The sequence below is a fragment of the Prunus persica genome, chromosome G5, assembly GCF_000346465.2.
Source record: "Prunus persica cultivar Lovell chromosome G5, Prunus_persica_NCBIv2, whole genome shotgun sequence".
NCBI classification, from domain to species: domain Eukaryota; kingdom Viridiplantae; phylum Streptophyta; class Magnoliopsida; order Rosales; family Rosaceae; genus Prunus; species Prunus persica.
Genome location: NC_034013.1, coordinates 7012259 through 7039884, shown reverse-complemented (window position 1 = coordinate 7039884; position 27626 = coordinate 7012259).

Genomic DNA, 27626 nt, shown 5'->3' with positions numbered 1-27626 from the left:
GTGGGTTTTGAGTGAAATCCAATCTCTACAACTATGCAATACACCAACCACTCCATTTCATAACGAACTTCGTACGAACCAGAATTATCCAATTTCATGGATCAATCAGTATCGGATTGAGTCCACAACTTGGGGAACATCATAATATGGTGGGAGGAGTCATTTGGTGGGTTTTGAGTGAAATCCAATCTCTAGAACCATGCAATACACCAACCACTCCTTTTCATAACGAACTTCGTACGAACCTAATATTTTCCAATTTCATGGACCAATCGATATTGGATTGAGTCCAAAACTTGGGGATCATCATAATACGGTGGGAGGAGTCATTTCGTCGGTTTTTAGCGGAATCCAATATCTACAACTATGCAATACACCAACCACACCATTTCATAACGAACTTAGTAAGAACCTGAATTGCCCAATTTCTTTGACCAATCGATATCGGATTGAGTCCCAAACTTGGGGAACATCATAATATGGTGTGTGGAGTCATTTGGTGACTTTTGAGTGAAATCCGATGGATAAAACTATGCAATACACAAACAACTCCATTTCAGAACGAACTTCGTATGAACCTGGATTGTCCAATTTCAGGGACCAATCGATATCAGATTAATTCCAAAACTTGGAGAACATCATAATATGGTTGGAGGAGTCATTTGGTGACTTTTGAATGAAATTCAATGGCTAAAACTACGCAATACACCAACCACTCCATTCTGTAACGAACTTCGCCCGAACCTGAATTGTCGAATTTCATGGACCAATTGATATCGGATTGAGTCCAAAACTTGGGGAACATCATAATATGGTGGGAGGTGTCATTTGGTGACTTGAGAGTGAAATCCAATGGCTAAAACATCAATACACAAACCACCCCATTTTAGAATGAATTTCGTACAAACCTGAATTTTCCAATTTCATGGACCAATCGATATGGGATTGTGTCCAAAACCTGGGGAACATCATAATATGGTGGGAGGAGTCATTTGGTGGGTTTTGAGTGAAATCCAATCTCTACAACTATGCAATACACCAACCACTCCATTTCATAACGAACTTCGTACGAACCAGAATTGTCCAATTTCATGGATCAATCAATATCGGATTGAGCCCACAACTTGGGGAACATCATAATATGGTGGGAGGAGTCATTTGGTGGGTTTTGAGTGAAATCCAATCTCTAGAACCATGCAATACACCATCCACTCCTTTTCATAACGAACTTCGTACGAACCTAATATTGTCCAATTTCATGAACTAATCGATATCGGATTGAGCCGAAAACTTGGGGATCATCATAATACGGTGGAAGGAGTCACTTCGTCGGTTTTTAGCGAAATCCAATCTCTACAACTATGCAATACACCAACCACTCCATTTCATAACGAACTTTGTACGAACCTGAATTGCCCAGTTGCATTGACCAATCAATATCGGATTGAGTCCCAAACTTGGGGAACATCATAATATGGTGGGTGGAGTCATTTGGTGCCTTTTGAATGAAATTCAATGGCTAAAACTACGCAATACACCAACCACTCTATTCCGTAACGAACTTTGTCCGAACCTGAATTGTCCAATTTCATGGACCAATCGATATCGGATAGAGTCCAAAACTTGGGGAACATCATAATATCTTCGGAGGGGTCATTTTGTGAATTTTGAGTGAAATCCAGTGGCTAAAACGATACAATACACCAACCACTCCATCTCATAACGAACTTCGTACGAACATGAATTGTCCACTTTCTTGGATCAATCGATATCGGATTGAGTCCAAAACTTGGGGAACATCATAATATGGTGGGAAGAGTCATTCGGTCGCTTTTGAGTGAAAGCCAATGGCTAAAACTTTGAAATACACAAACCACTCCATTTAAGAACGAACTTTGTACGAACCTGAATTGTCCAATTTCATGGACCAATCGATATCGGATTCAGTCCAAAACTTGGGAAACATCATAATATGATGGGAGGAGTCATTTGGTGCGTTTTGAATGAAATCCAATGGGTAAAACTATGCAATACGCCACCCACTCCATTTCATAAGGAACTTCGTACGAACCTGAATTGTCCAATTTCATGGGCCAATTGATATCGGATTCGGTCGAAAACTTGGGGAACATCATAATATGGGGGGAGGAGTCATTTGGTGGGTTTTGAGTGAAATCCAATCTCCAGAACTATGCAATACACCCACCACTCCATTTCAGAATGAACTTCGTACGAACTAGAATTGTCCGATTTCATGGATCAATCGATATCGGACTAAGTCCAAAACTTGGGGAACCTTATAATGTTGTGGGAGGAGCTATTTGGTGGGTTTTGAGTGAAATCCAATCTCTAGAACTATGCAACACCGCAACCACTTCCTTTCAGAACGAACTTCTTAAGTACATGAATTGTCCAATTTCATTTATCAATCGATATAGGATTGAGTACGAAACTTGGGGAACATCGTAATATTGTGGGAGGAGTCATTTGATGGGTTTTGAGTAAAATCCAATCTCTACAACTATGCAGCACACCAACCACTCCATTTCATAATGAACTTCGTACAAACCTGAATTGTTTGATTTCATGGACGAATCGATATCGCATTGAGTCCAAAACTCGGGGAACATCATAACACAGTGGGAGGACTCATTTGCTGGGTTTTGAGTGAAATCCAGTCTCTACAACTATACAGTGCACCAAGCACTCCATTTCAGAACGAACTTCGTACGAACCTGAATTGTCCAATTTCATGGACCAATCGATATCGGATTGAGTCCAAAACTTGGGGAACATCACAATATTGTGGGAGGAGTCATTAGGAGGGTTTTGAGTGAAATCCAATCTCTAGAACTATGCAATACACCCACCACTCCATTTCAAAATGAACTTCGTACGAACTAGAATTGTCCGATTTCATGGATCAATCGATATCGGACTAAGTCCAACACTTGGGGAACCTCATAATGTTATGGGCGGAGCCCTTTGGTGGGTTTTGAGTGAAATCCAATCTCTAGAACTATGCAACGCACCAACCACTACATTTCAGAACGAACTTCTTAAGTACCTGAATTGTCCAATTTCATTTATCAATTGATATCGGATTGAGTACGAAACTTGGGGGAAATCATAATGTTGTGGGAGGAGTCATTTGATGGGTTCTGAGTGAAATCCAATCTCTACAACTATACCGTACACCAACCACTCCATTTCATCACGAACTTCATAGACCAATCGATATTGCATTGAGTCCAAAACTTGGAGAACATCATAATATAGTGGGAGGACTAATTTGGTGGGTTTTGAGTGAAATCCAGTCTCTACAACTATACAATGCAACCACCACTCTATTTCAGAAAGAACCTCCTACAAACATGAATTGTCCGATTTCACGGATCAATCGATATCGGACTAAGTCCAAAACCTAGGGAACCTCATAATGTTGTGGGAGGAGTCATTTGTTGAGTTTTGAGTGAAATCCAAATGCCCAAACTATGCAATACAACAACCAATCCATTTTAGAACGAACTTCGTACAAACTTGAATTGTTCGATTTCTTGGACCAATCGATATTCGATTGAGCCCAAAACCTGGGGAAGATCATAATATTTTGGGAGGAGTCATTTGGTGGGTTTTGAGAGAAATCCAATCTCTAGAACTATACAACACACCAACCACTACATTTTCGAACGAACTTCGTACGATCGTGAATTGTCTAATTTCTAGGACCAATCGTTATCAGATTGAGTCCAAACTTGGGGAAGATCATAATATGGTGGGAGGAGTCATTTGGGGAGTTTTGAGTGAAATCCAGTGGCTAAAACTATTCAATACACCAACCACTCCATTTCAAAACGAACTTCGTACGAACTTGAATTATCCAATTTCAGGGACCAATCGATATCAGATTGAGTCCAATACTTGGGAAACATCATAATATTGTGGGAGGAGCCATTTGCTGGGTTTTGAGAAAAATCCAATCTCCAGAACTATACAACACACCAACCACTACATTTTAGAACGAGCTTCGTACGAACCTGAATGTCCAATTTCGTGGACCAAACGATATCGAATTGAGTTCAAAACGTGCGGAACATCACAATATTGTGGGATGAGTCATGTGGTGGGTTTTGAAGGAAATTCAATGGCTAAAACAATACAATACACCCACCAATCCATTTTAGAACGAACTTCTTAAGTACCCTGAATTGTTCAATTTCATTTATCAATCGACATCGGATTGAGTACGAAACTTGGGGAACATCATAATGTTGTGGAAGGAGTCATTTGATGGGTTTTGAGTGAAATCCAATCTCTACAACTATACAGCACACCAACCACTCCATTTCATAGCGAACTTCGTACAAACCTGAATTATCTGATTTCATGGACCAATCAATATTGCATTGAGTCCAAAACTTGGGGAACATCATAATATAGTGGGAGGACTAATTTGGTGGGTTTGAGTGAAATCCAGTCTCTACAACTATACAATGCACCAAGCACTCCATTTCATAACGAACTTCGTACGAACCTGAATTGTCCAATTTCAGGGGCCAATCGATATCGGATTGAGTCCAAAACTTGGGGAACATCATAATATAGTGGGAGGACTCATTTGGTGGGTTTTGAGTGAGATTCAGTCTCTACAACTATATAGCGCACCAAGCACTCCATTTCAGAACGAACTTCGTAAGAACCTGAATTGTCCAATTTCATGGACCAATCGATATCGGATTGAGTCCAAAACTTGGGGAACATCACAATATTGTGGGAGGAGTCATCAGAGGGTTTTGAGTGAAATCCAATCTCTAGAACTATGTAATACACCCACCACTGCATTTCAGAATGAACTTCGTACGAACAAGAATTGTCCGATTTCACGGATCAATTGATATCGGACTAAGTCCAAAACTTGGGGAACCTCATAATGTTGTGGGAGGAGTCATTTGTTGAGTTTTTAGTGAAATCCAAATGCCAAAACTATACAATACACCAACCAATCCATTTTAGAACGAACTTCGTAGGAGCTTGAATTGTCCGATTTCTTAGACCAATCGATATTGGATTGAGCCCAAAATGTGGGGAACATCATAATATTGTGGGAGGAGTCATTTGGTGGGTTTTGAGAGAAATCCAATCTCTAGAACTATACAACACACCAACCACTACATTTCAGAACGAACTTCGTACAAACGTGAATTGTCCAATTTCAAGGACCAATCGATATCAAATTCAGTCCAAACTTGGGGAAGATCATAATATGGTGGGAGGAGTCATTTGGTGAGTTTTGAATGAAATCCAGTGGCTAAAACTGTTCAATACACCAACCACTCCATTTCAAAACGAACTTCGTACGAACTTGAATTGTCTAATTTCAAGGACCAATCGATATCGGATTGAGTCCAATACTTGAGAAACGTCATAATCTTGTGGAAGGAGCCATTTGGTGGGTTTTGAGAGAAATCCAATCTCCAGAACTATACAACACACCAACCACTACATTTCAAAATGAACTTCGTACGAACCTGAATTGTCCAATTTCGTGGACCAAACGATATCGGATTGAGTCCAAAACTTGGGGAACATCACAATATTGTGGGAGGAGTCATATGGTGGGTTTTTAGGGAAATCCAGTGGCTAAAACAATGGAATACACCCACCACTCCATTTCAGAACGAACATCATAAGAACCTGAATTGTCCAATTTCATTTATCAATCGATATCGGATTGAGTACGAAACTTGGGGAACGTCATAATGTTGTGGGAGGAGTCATTTGATGGGTTTTGGGTGAAATCCAATCTCTGCAACTATGTAGTACACCAACCACTCCATTTCAGAACGAACTTCGTACGAACCTAAATTGTCTGATTTCATGGACCAATCGGTATCGCATTGAGTCCAAAACTTGTGGAACATCATAATATAGTGGGAGGACTCATTTGGTGGGTTTTGAGTGAAATCCAGTCTTTACAACTATACAATGCACCAAGCACTCCATTTGAGAACGAACTTCGTACGAACCTGAATTGTCCAATTTCATGGACCAATCGATATCGGATTGAGTCTAATACTTGGGGAACATCACAATATTGTGGGAGGAGTCATTAGGAGGGTTTTGAGTGAAATCCAATCTCGAGAACTAGGCAATACACCCACCACTCCATTTTAGAATGAACTTCGTACGAACTAGAATTGTCCGATTTCATGGATCAATCGATATCGAACTAAGTCCAAAACTTGGGGAACCTCATAATGTTGTGGGAGGAGTTATTTGTTGTGTTTTGAGTGAAATTCAAATGCCAAAACTATGCAATACACCAACCAATCCATTTTAGAACGAACTTCATACGAACATGAATTGTCCGATTTCTTGATCCAATCGATATTGGATTGAGCCCAAAACCTGGGGAACATCTTAATATTGTGGGAGGAGTCATTTTGTGGGTTTTGAGAGAAATCCAATCTCTAGAACAACACACCAACCACTACATTTCAGAACGAACTTCGTATTAACGTGAATTGTCCAATTTCATGGGCCAATGATAACTCATATATTTATACATATATATCATCCATTTCTAGTCTATTTGTGGTGTTTTTGAGTTAAACTTGTTGTGTTTTACCCTATTTTGTGTTAGTATGCAGTTGCATCTACTTTAGGATCAAGTTGAAGGCAAAAGAAATAAAAACATGGCATTTTTGGAGCTGACCCTTATTCAAACATGGAAACAAGTTTCGTGACATGTTTTGAAGTCCAAATAAAGAATCCAAGGCGAACCTGGCTTGGTTGAAGACTAAGAGCATAATGGGAAAGGAATGGGGATTTCTAGCCAGATTTAGAGGTGCCAAATAAGGCAAAAACGGGCACAATTAAGGCTGATTTGTTAGGATATCTTTAGAATATCTTGCAACCTCTTTTAGCCACTTTTAAAACCCCCATTTATTTTGGACGAATTTCACAACCCTAGCACTCACTTCTTGGTTATTCTCTCCTTTCATGCACACTAATACCCTAGCCGTCCATATATTTCCACCATTAGGACTGAGCGCAAGAGGTGGTTCTTGGAGAAGTTCAACATCAGAATTGGTTTAAGGGTTTCCTCTCTTGAATTCATTTTCACTCATGTTGTTTATTTTTGTTTTAATCTCTGTGAACATGATGTGTAACTAAATTCATAGCTAGGGATTTCGATGTAGCCTTGCAACATTGATCCATGTTTCTAAGTTAAAGTATTCAGTTCATCAATCTGTTTCTTGTTTCATTCACTGAATCTATTGTTGAATTTGTTTGTCAATTTTAATGTTTGATCACCATCAGAGTCCCCTACAGATTATCTAGACAAGGTTATAGTAAACATCATGCTTAATCTTGGTAGACATGTGAATGAATGAAGAGAATGCTATGCAAACATCATGCTGTGTATTTTCTTTGGTTCTTTAACGTTTTCTTGCATGCTAATGACTCTTAACTTGGAACCAAAGTTGAACATCCCAACTAGGTTGCAGATTAGGAGAATTTGATCAAAACCACGCATCATATGGCTGATCATACATATATAAAACGAACTCTGGAAACAGGTTGGTAGTTGAGTACGGTTTAATTTTATAAACATGGAATTAGTTTTGCAATGGTGAATTCGAAATCCCTGGTCTCTTCCCTATTCTTTCTACATCAATATATCATTCAATACTACATTCTTCTTGCATTTTAAGTTATTTTTCATTTACAACACAAAAACTACTTCCAAATTGTCACTTTCATTTTTAGTCAGGGTTCTTTCAAACCTACTAATTTATGGAGGTCCAATCGGTCCCTGTGGTTCGACATCCTTACTTGTATCACTATAATAACCATATATTGGCACTTGGAAGGAAAACAATAACCAATCGATATCGGATTGTATCCAAACTTGGGGAACATCATAATATGGTGGGAGGAGTCATTTGGTGACCTTTGAGTTAAATCAACTGGCTAAAACTATACAATACATCAACCACTCCATTTCAGAACGAAGTTCGTACGAACGTGAATTGTCCGATTTCATGGACCAATCGATATCGGATTGAGTCCAAAACTTGGGGAACAACATAATATTGTGGGAGGAGTCATTGGTTAAGTTTTGAGTGAAATCCAATGGCTAAAACTATGCAATACACCAACCACTCCATTTCAAAACGAACTTCGTACAAACTTGAATTGTCCAATTTCATGGACCAATCGATATCGGATTGAGTCCAATACTTGAGAAAGATCAAAATATTATGGGAGGAGTCATTTGGTGGGTTTTGAGAAAAAATCCAATCTCCAAAACTATACAACACACCAACCACTACATTTCATAACGAACTTCGTACGAACCTGAATTGTCCAATTTCATAGACCAAACGATATCGGATTGAGTCTAAAACTTGGGGAACATTACAATATTGTGGGAGGAGTCATGTGGTGGGTTTTGAGGGATATCCAGTGGCTAAAACAATGCAATACACCAACCACTTCATTTCAAAACGAACTTCTTACGAACCTGAATTGTCCAATTTCATTTATCAATCGATATTGGCTTGAGTCCAAAACTTTGGAGAACATCATAATATGGTGGGAGGAGTCATTTGGTTGAGTTTTGAGTGAAATCCACTCGCTAAAACTATGCAATACACCAGCCACCCCATTTCATAACGAACATCGTATGAATCTGAATTGTCCAATTTCCTGGACCAATCGATACCGGATAGAGGCCAAAACTTGGGAAACAACATAATATAGTGGAAGGAGTTATTTGGTGCGTTTTAAGTGAAATCTAATTCCCAGAACTATGCAATACACCAACCACTCCATTTCAGAACGAACTTCCTACGAACCTGAATTGTCCAATTTCGTGGACTAATCGATATGGGATTGAGTCCAAAACTCGGGGAATATCATAATATAGTGGGAGGAGTCACTTGTGGGGTTTTGAGTGAAATCCAATCTCTAGAACTATGCAATACACCAACCACACCATTTAAGAACGAACTTCGTACGAACGATATCGAATTGAGTCCAAAACTTGAGGAACATCATAATGTTGTGGGAGGACTCATTTGGTAAGTTTTGAGTGAAATACAATTGCCAATCCATTTCAGAACGATCTTCGTAGGAACTTGAATTGTCCGATTTCATGGACCAAACGATATCAGATTGAGTCCAAAACTTGGGGAACCTCATAATATTGTGGGAGGAGTCATTCGGTGGGTTTTGAGCGTAATCCAATGACTAAAACAATGAAATCAGAATGAACCATAACTGTCCAATTTCATTTACAAATCGTTGTCGGATTGAGTACGAAACTTGGGGAACCTCGTAATGTTGTGGGAGGAATCACTTGGTGGGTTTTGAGTGAAATCCAATCTCTAGAACTATGCAATACAGCAACCACTCCATTTCAAAACGAACTTCGTACGAATCTGAATTGTCTAATTTCAAGGACCAATCGATATCGGAATGAGTCTAAAACTTGGGGAACATCATAATTTGGTGGGAGGAGTCATTTGGTGAGTTTTCAGTGAAATCCAACGGCTAAAACTATACAATACACCAACCACTCCATTTCAGAACGAACTTCATACGAACCTTAATTGTTTACTTTCATGGACGAATCGATATCGGATTGAGTCCAAAACTTGGGGAACAACATAATTTAGTCGGAGGAGTCATTTGGTGGGTTTTTAGTGAAATCCAATCTCTAGAACTATGCAATACACCAACCACGCCATTTCAGAACGAACTTCGTACAAACCTAAATTGTTCGATTTCATGGACTAATTGATATCGGATTGAGTCCAAAACTTAGGGAACATCATAATATGGTCGGAGGAATTATTTGGTGGGTTTTCAGTGAAATCCAATCCCTACAACTATATAATACACTAACCACTCAATTTTAGAAGGAACTTCGTACGAACCTGAATTGTCCAATTTCGTGAACCAATCGATATCGGATTGATTCCAAAGCTTCGGGAACATCAGAATATGGTGGGAGCAGTCATTTGGTGACTTTTGAGTGAAATTCAATGGCTAAAACTATGCAATACACCAACCACACCATTTGATAACGACCTTCGTACGAACCTGAATTGTCCAATTGCATGGACAAATCGATATCGGATTGAGTCCAAAACTTGGGGAACAACATAATATGATGGGAGGAGTCATTTGGTGACTTTTGAGTGAAATCCAATGACTGAAACTATGCAATACACCAACCACTCCATTTCAGAACAAACTTCGTACGAACTTGAATTTTCCAATTTCATCGACCAATTGATATCAAATTGAGTCCAAAACTTGGGGAACATCGTAACACGGTGGGAGGAGTCATTTGGTGGGTTTTGAGTGAAATCCAATCTCTACAATCATGCAATACACCAACCACTCCATTTCAGAATGAACTTCGTACAAACTTGAATTGTCCAATTTCATGGAGCAATCGTTAACGAATTGAGTCCAAAACTTGGGGATCATCTTAATAGGGTGGGAGGAGTGCTTTGGTCAGTTTTGAGTGAAATCCAATCTCTACAACTTTGCAATACACCAACCACTCCATTTCATAACGAACTTCGTATGAACCTGAATTGTCCAATTTCATGGACCAATCGATATCGGATTGAGTCCAAAACTTGGGGAACATCATAATACGATGGGAGGAGACGTTTGGTGACTTCTCAGTGAAATCCAATGGCCAAACCTATACACTACACCATCCACTCCATTTCATAACGAACTTCGTATGAACCTGAATTGTCTAATTTCAAGGACCAATCGATATCGGATTGAGTTCAAAACTTGGGGAACATCATAATGTGGTGGGGGGAGTCATTTGGTTGGTTTTGAGTGAAATCCAATCTCTAGAACTGTGCAATACACCAACCACTCCATTGCATACCGAACTTCGTACGAACCTGAATTGTCCAATTTGATGGATCAATCGATATCGAATTGAGTCCAAAACTTGTGGAACATCATATTATGGTGGGAGGCGTCATTTGGTGGATTTTGAGTAAAATCCAATCTCTATAACTATGCAATACACTAACCACTCCATTTCATCACGAACTTCGTATGGACATGAATTGCCCAATTTCGTTGACCAGTCGATATCGGATTGAGTCCAAAACTTGGGGAACATCATAATATGGTGGGTGGAGTCATTTGGTGAATTTTGAGTGAAATCCAATGGGTAAAACTATGCAATACACCAACCACTACATTTCAGAATGAACTTCGTACGAACCTGAATTGTCTAATTTCATGAACCAATCGATATCGAATTGAGTCCAAAACTTGGGGAACATCATAATATGGTGGGAGTAGTCATTTGGTGGGTTTTGAGTGAAATCCAATCTCTACAACTATGCAGTACCCTAACCACCCTATTTCATAACGAACTTCGTATGAACTTGAATTGTCCAATTTCATGGACCAATCGATATCGGATTCAGTCCAAAACTTGGGGAACATCATAATATGATGGGAAGAGTTGTTTGGTGACTTTTGAGTGAAATCCAATGGCTAAAACTATACAATACACCAACCACTCCATTTCAGAACGCACTTCGTACGAACCTGAATTTTCGAATTTCATGGACCAATTGATATCGGATTGAGTCCAAAACTTGGGGAACCTCATAACACGGTGGGAGGAGTCATTTGGTGGGTTTTGAGTGAAATCCAATCTCTACAACTATGCAATACATCAACCACTCCATTTCATAACGAACTTCGTACGAACCTGAATGTTGAGCCAGTTCTTAACAACTAAAATGAGTTATTAAAAACAGCAACTTTAATTCTCGCAAGTGCACAAACCATTTATAGTATAGTTTATGCAAATACGAGGTTGATCCCACGGAGAATGTTAACTTGGTTCCAAGTTAAATTACTTAGAATGCTAGAAAAACTTAGAACAAAGAAACTGACTAACTAGCTAAAGGCAAGGTTGAATTCAACAATGCCTCTTGCTAATTACTCAAGGTCTAGGACAGAATCCTAGCATCAGACACGCACTCGAAATGGGGGGTTTTGTTGTTGAAAGGAAAAGAAGAAAGTGAAATGAAAGTGCTCGAAAGTGAACACTGGCAGCAATCAACAAGTTGTGAAACAATGATTGAGAGGTGTTAGAGCCTTGGAATCCACCACTAGTTTTCCTATCCAAGTTATGAATGCATAGAAATTGACTCAAGATTCATCAACAATAGATTATCGCATACAAGCCTATGGTATCTAGGTGCAGGATGCATGATTCTCCTAAGGCATGTGATTATGCATGGTATCTACACAACACGTGATCTCTAATATGCAACCTAAGCATGGTATCTACTTAAAATAAAGCATACAAGAGTCATTAAGCTCCTTGAGAATATGATAATCACACAAGTCCTAGAACATGGTATCTGTCCTAGTCAACCTATGGTTATTAACCTTGAATGATTCTTAGACCATTCATGTGTTGCTTGTGAAAGGAAAGTAGAATTGGTGAATCTAAACCCCTTCCCAACCTGTGCTAGATGCATAAAATCCTAGTTAGCTACTCCAAGAAAACATACATCAAGCACATAATAAACTAGAGATTAAAAACTTGATAATAAAAGCAAGGAAATCAATTAACTATAAAATCATCCATAACATTGAATATTCATGACTAGAGCTTCATCCTAAGCCCTAACTAAATGGATTAGTTAGACATAACTATGAGTACAGAAAATAAGAAATACATAAATAGGATAAAGAGAGGAGAAGAACTAGATGATGGCAACAAGGAAGTTCCCAGGACAGCTCCAAGCTCCAAGCTCCCTTCTCTCTTTGTGGTGAATCTGAGTGTGTGTGTGAGAATAATGGATGAAGTGAATGTGTGTGTCTGACCCCTTCTCTTGAATGAGTGTGCAGCTCTCTATTTATAGAGTGCAATTTCGTCCCCCCCTTTGGCTGCTGAAGCACACCTCTCTTAGCTTCTCCCAACTGCTCCAGCTGCCCATACTTGCCAACTGCTCCAGCTGACATACTTGCCAACTGCTCCAGCTGCCAAATACATGCTTTGGTATGGTTTCTTTATGGAAAGCTTGACTTTTGTTCATATTTCTGAGCTTCTGAGCTGATTTGACTCTCATGTGTGGCTGCCCATGTGTAGCACATGGCTCTAAGGATGTAGCCACAATAAATGTGATGGCAGCCAACATGACATTTCTGTGAACTTGATTCAGTCTTTGACGTGTTGAGGGCTCCAGATTTATCCAATTGGGATGCAATTTGGATATGTTATAATAGCCACCCATTGGAACAACTTCTATCAAGGATGCCTCCTCATCCAACCGGTGTAAGTTGATGAAATGAGGCCTGCAAGATGACATACGAAACTGGACTGACAAGGAGTGTGGCTCAAATTGGCTTTGTCTTTAAGCTCATATTCCTCTTGTGCCACTCAACCCTTAACATGCATGAATTGTATCAAATGTCATCACCTTGCCGTCTTAACCTACAAAACACACAAACATAGGTAAGAGACTCAAAATAAAGAGAAGCTAAACAAAATTACTAAGAAAAGAAGGCATGCAAATGTGTGAAATTACGACCTTATCACTGAATTCCCCAATTTCATTGACCAATCGACATCGGACTGAGTCCAAAACTTGGGAAACATCATAATATCGTGGGTGGAGTCATTTGGTGACTTTTGAGTGAAATTCAATGGCTAAAACTATGCAATACACCAACCACTCCATTTCAAAACAAACTTCGTACGAACCTGAATTGTCCAATTTCAGGGACCAATCGATATCAGATTGAGTCGAGAACGTGGGGAACATCATAATATGGTGGGTGGAGTCATTTGGTGACTTTTGATTGAAATCAAATGGGTAAAACCACGCAATACACCAACCACTCCATTTCTGAACGAAGTTCGTACGAACCTGAATTGTCCAATTTCATGGACCAATCGATATCGGATTGAGTCCAAAACTTAGGAAACATCATAATATGATGGGAGGAGTCATTTGGTGGGTTTTGAGTGAAATCCAATCTCTACAACTATGCAATACACCAACCACTCCATTTCATAACGAACTTCGAACGAACTAGAATTGTCCAATTTCATAGACCAATCGATATTGGATTGAGTTCAAAACTTGGGTAACATCATAATATGATGGGAGGAGTCACTTGGTGACTTTTGAGTGAAATCCAACTGCTAAAACTATGCAATACACCAACCACTCCATTTCAGAACAAACTTCGTACGAACCTGAATTGTCCAATTTCAGGAACCAATCGAAATCGGATTGAGTCGAGAACGTGGGGAACATCATAATATGGTGGGTGGAGTTATTTGGTGACTTTTGAGTGAAATCAAATGGGTAAAATCATGCAATAAACCAACCACTCCATTTTTGAACGAAGTTCTTATGAGCCTGAATTGTCCAATTTCATGGACCAATCGATATCGAATTGAGTCCAAAACTTAGGGAACATCATAATATGGTGGGCGGAGTCATTCGATGGTTTTGAGTGAAATCCAATCTCTACAACTATGCAACACACCAACCACCTTTTTCATAACAAACTTCGTACGAACCTGAATTGTACAATTTCATGGACCAATCGATATAGGATTAACTCCAAAACTTGGGGAACATCATAATATGATGGGAGGAGTCATTTGGTGACTTTTGAGTGAAATCCAATGGCTAAATCTTCAAAATACACAAACCAGCCCAGTTCAGAACGGACTTCATTCGAAAGTGAATTGTCCAATTTCATGGACCAATCGATATCGGATTGAGTCCAAAACTTGGGGAACATAATACTTCGGTGGGTCGAGTCATTTGGTGGCTTTTGAGTGAAATCCAATGGGTAAAACTATGCAATACACCAACCACTCCATTTCATAACAAACTTCGTACAAATCTGAATTGTCCAATTTCGTGGACCAATCGATATCGGATTGAGTTCAAAACTTGGGGAACATCATAACATGATGGGAGGAGTCATTTGGTGGCTTTTGAATGAAATCCAATGGCTAACACTATGCAATACACCAACCACTCCAATTCACAACGAACTACGTACGAACCTCAATTGGCCAATTTCATGGACCAATCAATATCGGATTGAGTCCACAACTTGGGGAACAACATAATATGGTGGGGAGGAGTCATTTGGTGTGTTTTGAGTGAAATCCAATCTCTACAACTGTGCAATACACCAACTACTCCATTTCATAACGAACTTCGTACGAACCTGAATTGTCCAATTTGATGGACCAATCGATATCGGATTGACTCCAGGGGATCGTCATAATACGATGGGAGGAGTCATTTCGTGGGTCTTGAGTGAAATCCAATCTCTACAACTATGCAATACACCAACCACTCCATTTCGTAACGAACTTCGTTCGAACGTGAATTGTCCAATTGCATGGACCAATCAATATCGGATTGAGTCCAAAACGTGGGGAACATCATACTACGGTGGGTAGAGTCATTTGGTGGCTTTTGAGTGAAATCCAATGGGTAAAACTATGCAATACACCAACCACTCCATTTCATAACAAACTTCGTACAAATCTGAATTGTCCAATTTCGTGGACCAATCGATATCGGATTGAGTTCAAAACTTGGGGAACATCATAACATGATGGGAGGAGTCATTTGGTGGCTTTTGAATGAAATCCAATGGCTAACACTATGCAATACACCAACCACTCCAATTCACAACGAACTACGTACGAACTTGAATTGTCCAATTTCATGGACCAATCGATATCGGATTGAGTCCAAAACTTGGGGAACATCATAATATGGTGGGAGGAGTCATTTCGTGGGTTTTGAGAGAAATACAGTCTCTAGAATTATGCAATACACCCTCCACTCCATTTTAGAACGAACTTCGTACGAACCAAATTGTCCAATTTCATAAACCAATCGGTATCAGATTTGGTCCAAACCTTGGGGAACAAGATAATATACAAACCATACGGTGGGAGGAGTCATTTGGTGTGTTTTGAGAGAAATCCAATCCCTACAACTATGCAATACACCAACCACTCCATTTCATAACAAACTTCGTACGAACCTGAATTGTCCAATTTCGTCGACCGATCGATATCGGATTGAGTTCAAAACTTGGGGAACATCATAATATGATGGGAGGAGTCATTTGGTGAAATTTGAGTGAAATCCAATTGCTAGAACTATGCAATACACCAACCACTAAATTTCACAACGAACTTCGTACTAACCTGAATTGTCCAATTTCATGGACCAATCGATATCGAATTGTGTCCACAACTTGGTCAACAACATAATATGGTGGGAGGAGTCATTTGGTGGGTTTTGAGTGAAATTCAATCTCTACAACAATGCAATACACCAACCACTCCATTTCATAACGAACTTCGTACGAACCTGAATTGTCCAATTTCATGGACCAATCGATATCAGATTGACTCCAAAACATGGGGATCATCATAATACGGTGGGATGAGTCATTTCGAGGGGTTTTGAGTGAAATCCAATCTCTACAACTATGCAATACACCAACCACTCCATTTCGTAACGAACTTCGTACGAACCTGAATTATTCAATTTCGTGGACCAATCAATATCAGATAGAGTCCAAAACTTGGGGAACATCATAATATGGTGGGAGGAGTCATTTGGTGACTTTTGAGTGAAATCCAACGGCTAAAACTTCAAAATACACAAACCAGCCCATTTTAGAATGGACTTCGTTCGAACGTGAATTGTCCAATTTGATGGACTAATCGATATCGGATTGAGTCCAAAACTTGGGGAACAACATACTTCGGTGGGTAGAGTCATTTGGTGGCTTTTGAGTGAAATTCAATGTGTAAAACTATGCAATACACCAACCACTCCATTTTAGAACGAACTTCGTATGAACCTGAATTTTCCAATTTCATGGACCAATCGATCTTGGATTGAGTCCAAAACTTGGGAAACAACATAATATAGTGGGTGGAGTCATTTGGTGACTTTTGAGTAAATTCCGATGGCTCAAACTATGCAATACACCAAGCACTCCATTTCAGAACGAACATCGTACGAACCTGAATTGTCCAATTTCATGGACCAATCGATATCGGATTGAGTCCAAAACTTGGGGAACATCATAATATGGTGGGAGGAGTCATTTCGTGGGTTTTGAGAGAAATACAGTCTCTAGAACTATGCAATACACCCTCCACTCCATTTCAGAACGAACTTCGTACGAACCGAAATTGTCCAATTTCATAAACCAATCGATATCAGATTTAGTCCAAAACTTGGGGAACAAGATAATATACAAACCATACGGTGGGAGGAGTCATTTGGTGTGTTTTGAGAGAAATGCAATCTCTACAACTATGCAATACACCAACCACTCCATTTCATAACAAACTTCGTACGAACCTGAATTGTCCAATTTCGTGGAGCAATCGATATCGGATTGAGTTCAAAACTTGGGGAACATCATAATATGATGGGAGGAGTCATTTGGTGACTTTTGAGTGAAATCCAATGCCTAAAACTATGCAATACACCGACCCCTGCATTTCACAACGAACTTCGTAGTAACCTGAATTGTCCAATTTCATGGACCAATTGATATAGAATTGAGTCCACAACTTGGGGAACAACATAATATGGTGAGAGGAGTCATTTGGTGGGTTTTGAGAGAAATCCAATCTCTACAACAATGCAATACACCAACCACTCCATTTCATAACGAACTTCGTACGAACCTGAATTGTCCAATTTCATGGACCAATCGATATCGGATTGACTCCAAAACTTGGGGAACATCATACTTCCGTGGGTAGAGTCATTTGGTGGCTTTTGAGTGAATTCCAATGGGTAAACTATGCAATACACCAACCACTCCATTTCATAACAAACTTCGTACGAACCTGAATTGTCTAATTTCATGGACCAATCGATATCGGTTTGACTCCAAAACTTGGGGATCATCATAATACGGTGGGAGGAGTCATTTCGTGGGTTTTGAGTGAAATCCAATCTCTACAACTATGCAACACACCAACCACTCCATTTCGTAACGAACTTTGTACGAACCTGAATTGTTCAATTTCGTGGATCAATCGATATTGGATAGAGTCCAAAACTTGGGGAACATCATAATATGGTGGGAGGAGTCATTTGGTGACTTTTGAGTGAAATCCAATGGCTAAATCTTCAAAATACACAAACCAGCCCAGTTCAGAACGGACTTCATTCGAAAGTGAATTGTCCAATTTCATGGACCAATCGATATCGGATTGAGTCCAAAACTTGGGGAACATAATACTTCGGTGGGTCGAGTCATTTGGTGGCTTTTGAGTGAAATCCAATGGTTAAAACTATGCAATACACCAACCACGCCATTTCAGAACGAACTTCGTACAAACCTAAATTGTTCGATTTCATGGACTAATTGATATCGGATTGAGTCCAAAACTTATGGAACATCATAATATGGTCGGAGGAATTATTTGGTGGGTTTTCAGTGAAATCCAATCCCTACAACTATATAATACACTAACCACTCAATTTTAGAAGGAACTTCGTACGAACCTGAATTGTCCAATTTCGTGAACCAATCGATATCGGATTGATTCCAAAGCTTCGGGAACATCAGAATATGGTGGGAGCAGTCATTTGGTGACTTTTGAGTGAAATTCAATGGCTAAAACTATGCAATACACCAACCACACCATTTGATAACGACCTTCGTACGAACCTGAATTGTCCAATTGCATGGACAAATCGATATCGGATTGAGTTCAAAACTTGGGGAACATCATAACATGATGGGAGGAGTCATTTGGTGGCTTTTGAATGAAATCCAATGGCTAAAACTATGCAATGCACCAACCACTCCATTTCACAACGAACTTCGTACTAACCTGAATTGTCCAATTTCTGGGACCAATCGATATCGGATTGAGTCCACAACTTGGGGAACAACATAATATGGTGGGAGGAGTCATTTGGTGGGTTTTGAGTGAAATCCAATCTCTACAACAATGCAATACACCAACCACTCCATTTCATAACTAACTTCGTACGAACTTGAATTGTCCAATTTCATGGACCAATCGATATCGGATTGACTCCAAAACTTGGGGATCCTCATAATACGGTGGGAGGAGTCATTTCATGGGTTTTGAGTGAAACCCAATCTCTACAACTATGCAATACACTCCAACCACTCTATTTCGTAACGAACTTCGTACGAACCTAAATTGGTCACTTTCGTGGACCAATCGATATCGGATAGAGTCCAAAACTTTGGAAACATCATAATATGGTTGGAGGAGTCATTTGGTGACTTTTGAGTGAAATCCAATGGCTAAAACTTCAAAATACACAAACCAACCCGTTTCAGAACGGACTTCGTTCGAACGTGAATTATCCGATTTCATGGACCAATCGATATCGGATTGAGTCTAAAACTTGGGGAACATCATACTTTGGTGGGTAGAGTCATTTGGTGGCTTTTGAGTGAAATCGAATGGGTAAAACTATGAAATACACCAACCACTCCATTTCAAAACGAACTTCGCACGAAGCTGAATAGTCCAATTTCGTGGACCAATCGATATCGGATTGCGTCCAAAACTTGGGGAACATCATAATATGATAGGAAGAGTCATTTGGTGACTTTTGAGTGAAATTCAATGGCTAAAACTATGCAATACACCAACCACTCCATTTCAGAACGAACTTCGTACGAACCTGAATTGTCCAATTTCAAGCACCAATCGATATCGGATTGTGCCCAAAACTTGGGGACCATCATAATACGGTGGAAGGAGTCATTTGGTGGGTTTTGAATGAAATCCAATCTCTACAACTAGGCAATACACCAACCAATCCCTTTCATAATGAACTTCGTACGAACGTGAATTGTCCAATTTCATGGACCAATCAATATCAGATTGAGTCCAAAACGTGGGGAACATCGTAATATGGTGGGTGGAGTCATTTGGTGACTTTTGAGTGAAATCCAATGGGTAAAACTATGCAATACAACAAACACTCCATTTCAGGACGAACTTCGTACGAACATGAATTGTCCAATTTTATGGACCAGTCGATATCGGATTGAGTCCAAAACTTGGGCGAACATCATAATATGGTGGGAGGAGCCATTTGGTGACTTTTTAGTGAAATCCAAAAGGCTAAAACTGTGAAATAAACAAACCACTCCATTTCAGAACGAACTTTCGTACAAACCTGAATTGTCCAATTTCATGGACCAATCGATATTGGATTGAGTCCAAAACTTGGGGAACATCGTAATATGATGGGTGAAGTCATTTCGTAAGTTTTTAATGAAATCCAATGTCTAAAACTATGTAACACACCACCCACTTCTTTTCATAACGAACTTTGTACGAACCTGAATGGTCCAATTTCATGAACGAATCGATATCGGATTGAGTCCTACACTTGAGGAACATCATAAGATGGTGGGAGGAGTCATTCGATGACTTTTTAGTGAAATCCAAAGGCTAAAACTGTGAAATGAACAAACCACTGCATTTCAGAACGAACTTCGTACGAACCTGAATTGTCCAATTTCATAGACCAATCGATATTAGATTGAGTCCAAAACTTGGAGAACACCATAATATGGTGGGTGGAGTCATTTGGTGACTTTTGAGTGAAATCCAATGGCTAAAACTATGCAATACACCAACCAGTCCATTTCATAACAAACTTCGTACGAACCTGAATTGTCCAATTTCATGGACCAATCGATATCAGATTGAGTCCAAACCTTCGGGAACATCATAATATGGTGGGTGGAGTCATTTGGTGACTTTTGTGTGAAATCCAATGGCGAAAACTATGCAATACACCAACCACTTCATTTCAGAACGAACTTCGTACGAACCTGAATTGAACAATTTGATGGACCAATCGATATTGAATTGAGGCCAAAACTTGGGGAACATCATAATATGGTGGGAGGAGTTATTTGGTGGGTTTTGAGTGAAATCCAATCTCTACAACTATGCAATACACCAACCAACCTATTTCATAACGAACTTCGTACGAACCTGAATTGAACAATTTCATGGACCAATCGATATCGAATTGAGTCCGAAACTTGGGGAACATCATAATATGGTAGGAGGAGTCATTTGGTGGATTTTGAGTGAAATCCAATCTCTACAACTATGCAGTACACCAACCACCCTATTTCGTAACGAACTTCGTACGAACCCTAATTGTCCAATTTCATTGGCCAATCGATATCAGATTGAGTCCAAAACTTGGGGAACATCATAATATGATGGGATGAGTCATTTGGTGAGTTTTTAGTGAAATCCAATGGCTAAAACTATGCAATACACCAACAACTCCATTTCAGAACGAACTTCGTACGAACCTGAATTGTCCAATTCCATGGACTAATCGATATCGGATTGTGTCCGAAACTTGGAGAACATCATAACACGGTGGAAGGATGTAAGATCCCACATCAACCAACGGAGATGGGGTGATGTGCCTTATATGTGCACACCCGTATCCATCTACCATGAGGCCTTTTGGGAGCTCACTGGCTTCGGAGTCGTAGGAACTCCGAAGTTAAGCGAGTTGGGGCTAGAGCAATCCTAGGATGGGTGACCCACTGGGAAGTTGCTCGTGAGCTCCCAGAAATAAAACCGTGAGGGCCAGAGAGGGGGGGCCCAAAGCGGACAATATCGTGCTACGGCGGAGTTGATCCCGGGATGTGACAATTTTAGCGGACAGGACTCGTCCCTGAAACCGAAGCGAATCCCATATCGTTACTGACATCTCCCCGATGTCGGGCCCACTTACTAAGGATCGAGACTTTCTACCAAAATTTTGGCAGAGTCTCCCCTGTAAATTGAACATTTCCCCAAAAATTCAACCTGCTCAAAATTCACAGTTTAAGGTACCCAACCAGCAGCATGCTTTAAAGCACAAAAAAAACAGTTTACAACAAAGGCCTCCGGCCTCAAAGATCAAACCCTAACAAGGGCGATAACAGAGCATATCTAAGGAATTCAATTATAGCAAAAACAAAGTTCATGGGAAACAGAAAGAAGAAGTCCTACGAAGGCTCAAGGCTCGTAAGCACACGATCCGGCTCAGCTGCGGAGCTCAGTCAACTACTAGCTGGGGGGTGCAAACAGAAAAATGTGAGTGGACGAAAATAAAGTTCAGTTCAGTGTAAACCAACATAATATAACCCCCACTGTTTAATAAACCGTGCAAGAAAATCCAAATGCATCCCAAACCATCATAATCAAATAAATATTTATATATGTCAAAACCAAACCAATACCGGATGCCAAGTCCGAAATCCAAACAGAACACTAACCAAACCCACCAATTAAATATTATAAGTCCCAAACCAAACTCTCGAAAGCGTACCCATTGGCACGACCGGCAAGGAAGTATCCTCACCGAAAAAAAAACAAGAATGAATGAATAGTTAAATACATATGTAAATATATAAATAATATAAGAGATATATATATATATATAATATAAATATGACCAAATACCTAGTTGTACCGGGGAAACAATCTAACCGGAGGATTGTTTGACTAGTTCCCATGGCAGAGTCCTCATGGAGAGTCCTCAATTCACCATGTAACTAGGGAACGAGCCGTCCAACTGGGGAACTAACTCTCAGCCAGCACGTACAGTCGATACCCTCAAAACTCGTACGTCTGTGACCTGTCCTACGCGCGCGGACTATCCAATCAAGGGTCTACAGCAACATCCCGTCAAGGATGCCCCGGGTTCCGACATTTCCAAGTATCTCAAGTTTCAAAACTGGGGAGGTACATAGGGTAGTGCTTATAGTACTCCAAACTGACATTCTATACTCATCACTTTCCACAATCTCATCTCAACAACCCAAGTACCCCACACATAGCCAACCATATATAGAAATTCTAAAAATCCATATATACATACTCAAAATACTCAATATGTCAAAACCCAAATTATATTACCAATACTTTATGAAAATCAAGAATTCAACTATTAAATATAACATGCATTTCAATAACTATTTAATTCATATGCATAAAATTCTCATTATAAAACCATGCTTATAAGTTGAAAACAAAAGTCCACTCACAAGTAGTCCCACACTGCCTGACCCTGAGAGGGTCCCGCCTGTTGCGTATGTGTGGTCGGAGTACCTATTTCAGAATACGAATACGAGATTAATACAAAGTGTTTTGAACGAGAACTTGAATTAAAATCCTAATTTCCCGGGTTTCTAGCGAGTGTACGAGGAACGGAACAAACTGGAAGTTCCTAGGAGTTCCACAAAGTTGAAGACATATGTCCCGTAAGTTTGGTCCGAAAAGGACGGTTAGATCGCTCACGATCGAACGGTTATCGAAAAATCTTCAAACTTTAAATTATTGAATCGGAACATCCGGGGCTCCGATTCATGATCCGCGAATTCCTACACGTTCCTAGGAAAGTCTAGAGTAACATAAATTGGAAATGGAGTCGATCCAATGGTCCGAACATGGCGTACCCGGATAACTCCTAATATGTGAAAATCCGTTCAATAGTCAAACGATGTCCGAATTGAGATCCGCGAAATCCTACGCACTCGTGACAACCAGGAGATCGCATTGGGACAAAAATGCAAGCTTGCTACAGTGCCCACGCGCCGCCACACGCGCTGGCAGTGCGTGGGTGTCCAAAGCGATAACCCTTCATCGGAAAAACTCAACACCTCGGCTCAAGACTCCTATCCTAGGTACAACGCCCTATTTGGAGTCACTTTTGTTCTTGGGCCTATCCCAAAAAGTGACCGGAAGTGGCCGGAATCGGAAATCCAAAATCGGCCGAACCCTAAGTTGAAATTCAACTGACCTAAGCTCAAAATTAATGAAATCCTACCCAACCAACAGCTAGAGCATGGAAAATAGGTAGAAAACCATACCTTACTCGTCAAATTTGGTGAAGAAATGAGAGAGAACGAGAGGCCGAAAGTTTGTTGAAAAACTGTCAAAACAGCCTCATTTCGTGGTTGTTTCCGGCGACCACGACGACGGATCAAGGCTGGGACCGGTCTGGAATTGAAGAGGGAAGTGAGGTGGTTCTAATGGGACCGGTGCCGCCCCAAGTGGCAGTGTGTGGTGGCGGTGGCGACGGTGAGAAGGTGCTGCCGTCGCAAGCCAAAAAAAATAAAAAGGGAGGGGGGGTTTCTGGTTCGCAGGGGAGAGAGAGAGAGAGAGAGTGAGAGAGAGAGAGAGAGAGGCAAAAATCTGGTTTTTAAAAATCAACTTCGAAATATTTACGGTTTTGCCATTGTCGATGTTTTGATCGTAACTTCTTCGTTACAACTCCGAATCGAGTCCACTACGTGCCTACAGACTCATCTCAATACAATCTACCCAAAAATACCAGCCACTGCCCCAAAATCTGTCCGGGTAATAAAATGACCAAAATACCCGTACCCCAAGGGTAAATCCATAAATTCAAAATTAATTAAATTAAGAAATTTAATTCAGGAATTTAATTTAGAGTAAGGGTGTTACAAAGGAGTCATTCGTCGGATTTTGAGTGAAGTCCAATCTCTAGAACTATGCAATACATCAACCACTCCATTTCATAACGAACTTCGTACGAACCTGAATTGTCCAATTTCATGGACCAATCGTTATCGGATTGAGTCCAAAACGTGGGGAAAACCGTAATATGGTGGGTGGAGTCATTTGGTGACTTTTGAGTGAAATCCAATGGGTAAAACTATGCAATACACCAACCAGTCCATTTCATAACAAACTTCGTACGAACCGGAATTGTCCAATTTCATGGACCAATCGATATCAGATTGAGTCCAAACCTTCGGGAACATCATAATATGGTGGGTGGAGTCATTTGGTGACTTTTGTGTGAAATCCAATGGCGAAAACTATGCAATACACCAACCACTTCATTTCAGAACGAACTTCGTACGAACCTGAATTGTCCAATTTCATGGACCAATCGATATCGGATTGAGTCCAAAACTTTGGGAACATCATAATATGGTGGGAGGAGCCATTTGGTGACTTTTTGGTGAAACTCAAAGGCTAAAACTGTGAAATAAACAAACCACTCCATTTTAGAACGAACTTCGTATAAACCTGAATTGTCCAATTTCATGGACCAATCGATATTGGATTGAGTCCAAAACTTGGGGAACACCATAATATGGTGGGTGGAGTCATTTCGTGACTTTTGAGTAAATTCCAATGGCTCAAACTACGCAATACACCAACCACTCCATTTCAGAATGAACTTCGTACGAACCTGAATTGTATAATTTCATGGACCAACCGATATCGGATTGTGTCCAAAACTTGGGGAACATCATAATATGGTGGGGGGAGTCATTTCATGAGTTTTCAATAAAATCTAATGGCTAAAACTATGCAATACACCACCCACTCCATTTCATAACGAAGTTCGTACGAACCTGAATTGTCCTATTTCATTGACCAGTCGATATCGGATTGAGTCCTAAACTTGGGGAACATCATAATATGGTGGGAAGAGTCATTTGGGGACTTTTGAGTGAAATCCAATGTCTAAAGCTTCGAAATACACAAACCACTCCATTTCAGAACGAACTTCGTACGAACCTGAATTGTCCAATTTCATAGATCAATCGATATCGGAGTGAGTACAAAGCTTGGGGAACATCATAACATGGTGGGAGGAGTCATTTGGGCACTTTTGAGGGAAATCCAATGGCTAAAACTATACAGTACAACAACCACTCCATTTCAGAACGAAGTGTGTACGAACGTGAATTGTCCTATTTCATGGACCAATGTATATCGGATTGAGTCCCAAACTTGGGGAACATCATAATATTGTGGTAGGAGTCATTGGCTGCGTTTTGAGTGAAATCCAAGGGCTAAAACTATGCAATACACCAACCACTCCATTTCAAAATGAACTTCGTTCGAACCTGAATTGTCCAATTTCATGGACCAATCGATATCGGATTGAGTCCAACACTTGAGAAACATCGTAATATTAAGGGAAGTGTCGTGTGGTGGGTTTTGAGTGAAATCCAAACTCTAGAACTATCCAATACACCAACCACAACATTTCAGAACGAACTTTGTACGACCCTTAATTGTCCAATTTCTTGGACCAATCGATTTTTGTTTGAGTACAAAACTTGGGGAACATCATAATATGGTGGGAGGAGTCATCTGGTGACTTTTGAGTGAAATCCAATGGCTAAAACTTTGAAATACACAAACCACTCCATTTAAGAGTGAACTTCGTACGAACCTGAATTGTCTAATTTCTTGGACCAATCGATATTGGATTGAGTAGAAAACTTGGGGAACGTCATAACATGGTGGGAGGAGTCATTTGGTGGGTTTTGAGTGACATCCAAGCTCTAGAACTATGCAATACACCAACCACTGCATTTCATAGCGAACTTCGTATGAACCTGAATTGTCCAATTTCATGGACAAATCGATATCGGATTGAGTCCAAAACTTGGGGAACATCATAATATGGTGGGAGGAGTCATTCGGTGGGTTTGAGGGAAATCCAATGGCTAAACAATGCAATACACCAACCACTCCATTCTAGAACGAACTTCTTACGAACGTGAATTGTCCAATTTCATTTATCAATCAATATTGAATTGAGTACGAAACTTGGGGAACATCATAGTGCTATGGGAGGAGTCATTTGATGGGTTTTGAGTGAAATCCAATCTCTTCAACTATACAGTACACCAACCAGTCCATTTCATAACGAAATTCGTACAAACCTGAATTGTCTGATTTCATGGACCAATCGATATCGCATTGAGTCCAGAACTTGGGGAACATCATAATATAGTGGGAGAAGCCATTTGGTGGGTTTTGAGTGTAATCCAATCTCAAGAACTATGCAATACACCAACCACTCCATTTTAGAACGAACTTCTTACGAACCTGAATTGTCTAATTTCATTTATCAATCGATATCGGATTGAGTACGAAGCTTTGGGAACTTCATAATGTAGTGGGAGGAGTCATTTGGTGAGTTTTGACTGAAATCCAATCTCTAGAACTATGCAATACACCAACCACTCCATTTCAGAATGAACTTCGTACGAACCTTAATTGTCCTGCTTTGTGGAACAAGCGATATCGGATTGAGTCCAAAACTTGGGGAACATCATAATGTTGTGGCAAGAGTCATTTGGAAACTTTTGAGTGAAATCCAATTGCCAAAACTATGCAAAACACCGACCAATCCATTTTAGAACAATCTTCATACGAACTTGAATTGTCCGATTTCATGGACCAATCGATATCAGATTGAGTCCAAAACTTGGGGAGCCCCATAATGTTGTGGGAGGAATCATTTGGTGGGTTTTGAGTGAAAGCCAATCTCTAGAACTGTAAAATACACCAACCGCCAATTTGATGGACCAGTCGATATCGGAATGAGTTCAAAATTTGGAGAACATCATAATATAATGGGAGTCATTAGGAGGGTTTTGAGTGAAATCCAATCTCTAGAACTATGCAATACACCCACCACTCCATTTTAGAATGAACTTCGTAC